The 6,069-nt window shown below is 39.7% G+C and overlaps 1 pseudogene; it reads right to left on the reverse strand.

Moving 5' to 3' along the window:
- Window positions 1–429: 429 nt before the first annotated feature.
- Window positions 430–719, reverse strand: LOC113255862 (10 kDa heat shock protein, mitochondrial-like; annotated as a pseudogene).
- Between the last annotated feature and the right edge of the window lie 5,350 nt (window positions 720–6,069).

Raw genomic sequence — 6,069 nt, forward strand, 5'->3', positions numbered from 1 at the left:
AACCTGTTGGAAAGGAGAGGCAACCAGATGCTAAGCCTTAACAACCCAACCTCAAGGAAGAAACAGGATGACAGGCAGGGTCAGGAAGCACTTTGTGGTAGGGAATTGGAGGATTTACTTAAAGACCCCTCTTTGTGTTCTCACTTCAGGGACCGAATGTTCTTGACGTATCTTCCCTGTATCCTCTCTCTTGCCCCTCTGTACCAGTGCTTCAAGAAGACTGATTTATTTTTTTTTAGGCTTAACCATTCATTTAAACATTTTTATTTGGTAATGTTTATATCAGTACACTAAAACTAAATTTTAGAGACCCTGGATATCATTAATTTGAATACCATTAGTTTATTATAAAAGAGAGACATGAAAATTATTTACATGATGAAAGATTTCCCAACTTCGCCAGAATGGGCAGCTTTACTTGATGCCATTTCAATAGTCTACATACTTTCCGAGGATGTCACCATCTCTAAATAATAATCCTCGTCATCTAGAACTACTTTGGTGCCTCCATATTCTGGGAGAAGAACTTTACCTCCAACTTCCATGCTAACTGGTTGAATCTCTCCACCCTTTTCCTTTAAAGCCTGATCCAACAGCTACTACTGTTGCTTGCAATACTTTTGAGATTTTTCTGGAAGCATAATCCCTCCTTTTGGTTACAGTTGCACTTACACTCGGTCAAAGAGGGGAAGAAACTTTCTAAACACCCGTCCTGACATGGCCCCAGCACCCTCCTCCCCACTACCAAGTTGGTAGTCCTGCAGGCCAACACTTGGGCCACGTGAACCAAGAAGACTGAGTAATGGCTCTCCTGCTGATTTCCAGATCTTCCTTCTGGACCTTTGCTTCCTCAAATTCTCTCTATATTATGTAGGTTTTTAAATCATAGAACACATCTCTCATTCCATGGTGGTTGTGCTTCACTGACTCGTAAAGGTCTTTCTAATCTGAATGGGCTCTTGTTCAACTAGGAAGCAGCCATGTGTCCTTTGATCCAGGAAACCCCCTGGTCTGTCTCAGCATCCCTCCACAAAGAGGAAGGAAAAGGCTGATGGCTGAAAAGAAGCTAAATTTCCCAAGTCAATGAAGTAGATATTCTCTGACTCATCCTCTAGCACATATAGAACCCTCATGATAGACTGTTCTAACTTTATTTCACCCGCTGCCTTTCCAAAGAGCAACTGGTCTGAATCTCATCTGCAGGATAAGCAGAATCTGCCTTGATCTTCTCTGGCAAGCAAACATGGGCATGTCGAGTTTAAATAAGAGAAATGGTCTAATGGCAAGGCAGAGTGTTAGAATGAGAAGGAAACTGGTAGTCTGTCAGAACTAATTGCAAGTAACACTAACTGACCAATTCAAGCTAAGTTAAACAAAATGATACCTTATTTCATATGATTGGCAAATCCAATGGTGATCCTATTTGAAGCCTAGCTGCATCTAGGGGTTCTCTCAACATTTCTTTTTCTTTTTCTTTCTTTTTAAGAGAAAGAGTGTGTGTGAGCATTGTGGGGGGGGGGGGGATTGCAGAGGGAGAGGGAAATCTTAAGCAGCCTCCACACTCAATACAGAGCCCAACATGAGGCTCCATCTCATGACCCTGAGATTATGACCTGGGCTGAAATCAGGAGTTGGACGCTTAACCTACTGAGCCACCCAGGCACCCCTCTCATTATGTCTTGATACTGTTTCTTGAGAAGAATTGGCTTAGTTCTCAAGCAGGCATTCTCCTGGTGGTGAAAAAGATGGTTATAGATACATATCCTGTAAGTTAACTACTATTATATAAAGAAAGAATCCAGCTGCTTTGACATAAACATCCAAAGAATGACTTTGATCTGGTTTGTGTCTCATGCAAGTTGCTAAAACACTCATCCTGGCCAGTAAAAATGGGGTGCTTTTTTGGGATAAACCTGAGTCATGCATGATATTTGCTACAGTATTGCTACATTTCCATAGCAAAAGGATTCAGAGATAATTCAGTGCCTTCCAGAATACAGAGGTATACTTCCCTCTCATGTTTCAGCCTGAAGTGATATTCCACATCAGTGGGGCTCTGTTCCATGGAGTCATTCAGGAATCTAGGTTTCTTCTCTTTTGTTTTTCCACCAGGCCCTAGAGTGTGTCTGGTCAAACCTGGATGACAAGCACAACCATGTTCCAGCTTCTGGGAAGGGGAATGAAAGTATGGAAGAAACAGTTTCCTGCCTTTCTCAGAATGTGTATGCCTTACTTTTGCCCACAGTCCATTGGTACAACTTTAGTTATATGGCCACTCCTAAATGCAAGAGGCAGGGAAATGCAGTCTAGCTAGGTGCCCAGGAAGAAAGTGAGAATGTGCAATGACAGTCTTTACAACAAGGGCCCAACTGTGGCTAGGAAGAGGAAAAAGATGTCACATCCAACCCATGTAGAATGAATTTCCGCATGGAAAAGAAGATTCTGATAGAATAAAAGGAACAATGTTGTTCAGGGGAAAACAAAAACAAAAACAGATGTCCCCTACAGGTATGCATCAGAATGGTGCATCCAAGGACATGCTGAAGCCAAGCATAGTCAAATGAGCAGGTGTTGGAGTCAGACAGTATCCAGCCAACCAGAGGAGCATTTCTAAAGGCATATGCTGCAGAACCCATGCAGGACAGCAGTAAATCATGATGTTATTCTTAAAAAGAAGACCTATAGTGAACTAAGTTTGGAAAACACTGGGTTAAGCAAAGCAAAGCAGATCCCTTCGCTGTAAAGGTCCTCAGAGTGTTTAATATACTCATCTCCAAGTTGACAACATTTGTCAAGTTCATTTAAGATCATGGGGATGTCAAGGGACTATTGCTGAGGAACAAACTACAGGAAAGCCTGCAGCAGTGTCACCCCCAAGGTTGGTCTGGGAGGACAGCTAGCAGCAGGGTGACTGGAGCCAATTGCAGGGGTAAGGGTGAGACAACTTGAACTTCTGTCAATAGTGAAGGGCTAGGCACAGCGTTCTGAAGGACACTCGAGCAGTGATGGAGAGGGACTGTTCATAACAGTTTCCTCCTGGGTTAATCTCCACCAGCAGAAGATAAACTCTGCTCTCCGTTCTTATGAATCTCACCCTCCAAAGCTGTGCTGTTTGATACACTGACCAGCAGCCACATGTGGATACTGAGCACTTCTGAGGGAGCGACTGCAGACTGAGAAATGTAATTTATTTTAGCTAATTTTACTTCATTTAAATTTACATTTAAAAACTGAAGCAACATGAAACATTTCTCCATTAAACACAATTGCACTGTTTTGATAGGACTATATTTCTCTTTAACCATTGAAAAATTAGTATCTGAATTGAAATTTACACTATAAATATAAAACACTGTATTTCAAAGACTTAGTACAAAAAAAGTATAAAATACCTTATTTTTATGTTGACTGCATGTTGAAAAAATATTTTAGATATTTCAGTTTAAATAAAATTATTAAAATTAATCTTATTGATTTCTTTTTACTTTTTTTTAATGTGACTACTAGAAAATGCAAAGTTTCATGTGTAGCTCACATTACATTTCTATTGGGTGGTGCTGTTTTAACATCATATAAGATCAATCCCCAAAACCAGACTTTCCCAGGTGATTATGTTTTCAGATGCCCTCCAGAGTCTTATAATAAAGCAATTATAACTAATCAGCAGACTCTGGGGAAAAGTTAAAAAAAAAAAAAAAAAGGAAAACCAATTAGAAAATCTATTAATTAGCATACTTCTGAACTTAAGGCATTTGTTTGAATCCATTTTTCCTTTGCCTTCCTCGTATAAATTAGTACCTGTCAACAAAAGCTAATGTGTTTGAACTTTACCGGAATGCATAAAATTTGCATGCTGTGACTTTTCTCATGGTAAGACAGGATCAAACAAATTTTCACCCGAAGAAAGACAGCTAAATCAAGATCCAAAATACTTATTAAGTTAGAAAGTGATTGCCCTTCAGGCTAAATCTCCAAACAGCCCTTCAGTTTTTCTGTTTATTTCTATATTTAGACATCAACCGCATCTCAGCTTTAACAATTATAATAATTCAAGAAAGAAATCAAGGAGGTTGGAAAGGTATGTTTTGCAGAAGCTTTACTTGTGAGCCTGACATTAAATATAATAAGTAGTGTTGAGGAACTGCTCTGTGCCAACATTTTTGGGACCCTCTGGGGTAAATGCACCCCTGTGGGTCCCCATACTCATATTTGTAGCCATGCTTGTGGTCCATGGCCCAGTCCCTCCTTCACCACTTCTGACTGGACAGGGGTTGACATCTGACCAATGCTGTAACTATCAGAATCTCTTCTTGGAATTTAGAATTGCAATATAGAAGCTGGACTTCACTTGGTTTCTGATGAGCTCTAGAGCTAGGAAATCAGGCAAAGCAGAAGCTGGGATGAAAAGGTGCAGGCCACAGCATACTAAAATAATCTACAATGAGATCAAGGGAAGATAGTATAAATGTACCCAAAAAAGGAGAGCCAAGGGGTCAAATATCCTAGGAAATATAGAGCAAATAACTTTGGATTTGAATTTTTTAGTTCCTAGCTTCAGTGTCTTATGACATCTCTCTATAATTATCACTCTACAATTATTAGGAGTACCTTCAGACATTCAATAACTTCCTAGTGTTTATTCATTCATTCACTGATTTATTTTTTCTGACCTAAACTAGTTCATATGAGTTTCTGTCCTAACAACAAAACTGATCCTTGCTTTAGTCAGCCAAACATTGGGGCTTGTTGTCCATTATGAAATTATTTATAGGAAATTTGTGAATCCATTAATTACAGAAAAATAAATATTAATAAAATAATATGGTACTCTCAAAGAAAAAGCAGTGTGATTACCTAGAATATTTTCCATTAAATTCAAACAAATATCTTGGTAGTCACACAACTACTATTAATATATGTAATAAGAGGAGAAAATAAAAAACAGGAGAAAAAAATAAAGAGGTAGAAACAAGTCAGCTCTACCTTTTAAGTTTTTTCCTTCATCAATATCTACTCCTTACCCTTTTGTTTTCTTAAGATCCTCCAACAAAAACTAATCTGAGACATAGGAATGTATGAATTAAACAGTAGGAAACATCTAATAAGAGCTCAACATTATATAATGTTGGGAGAATCAGGAGAAAAAAGCACTGATTCTTACAGGGACGGGCTGCAATCACAGTAACACCAACAGCGGAGTCATTACTTGGACCTACAAAATTAGAGTAATTTCCTTGGATCTGAGTCTCAGAAAAAGGTTAGGTCTGATGGTATTCTTCACTAGAACAAGGAGAAATGTGTCCTCAAGATAGAATCAGATCCAGAGTAGATGGAATATCCGAATTGTCATCAAGGTGTAGATGGACTCATAGACAGGACTATAATACTCCAAGAGAAGACTAAAGAGAGAGAGAGAGAAAAATGAGAAAGAACAAGTAGGTCTAAAGTTGAGAGGATGCAGATCATGATAAATACAGAGGAAGAATGGGCCAAGATAAGTGCACTGGAACAAAGCCCATGACTAGCAAAAGCTAGCACAGTGCCCTGTTATATGGGGCTGTGTATGGGGCCCAGCGAGTAGATGGTTGCTCGAAAGGAGGGAATGGGGTGCCTGAGTGGCTCAGTGGGTTAAGCGTCTGCCTTCAGATCAGGTCATGATCTCAGGGTCCTGGGATGGAGCCCCATGTCGGGCTCCTGCTCAGCGGGGAGTCTGCTTCTCCCTCTCTTCCTGCTTGTGCTCTCTCTGTTGCTATCTCTCTCTCTCTCTCTCAAATAAATAAATAAAAGTTTTACCAAAAAAAAGGAAGGTGAATGATTCCAACAATGGATAGCGTCTAAGGGACATAAAGTCAGAGCCAATCCATAATCTCACACCACCCACCAATGTAATCTCTGCCCCCCAAACATTCTCCCTACCTTCAAAACACAGCTGAATGTTTGCATTTTATCCATTGTGTCTAGGTTGGATCATCCAGACAAACTCATTAATTTTAAAGACCAAGCTACTAAGGGCCAGAGAAGTTCTATAACTTCATCAACACCATACAGCTAGTGGCAGAGTCATGACTA

This window comes from Ursus arctos, unplaced genomic scaffold (assembly GCF_023065955.2).
Source record: "Ursus arctos isolate Adak ecotype North America unplaced genomic scaffold, UrsArc2.0 scaffold_21, whole genome shotgun sequence".
NCBI classification, from domain to species: domain Eukaryota; kingdom Metazoa; phylum Chordata; class Mammalia; order Carnivora; family Ursidae; genus Ursus; species Ursus arctos.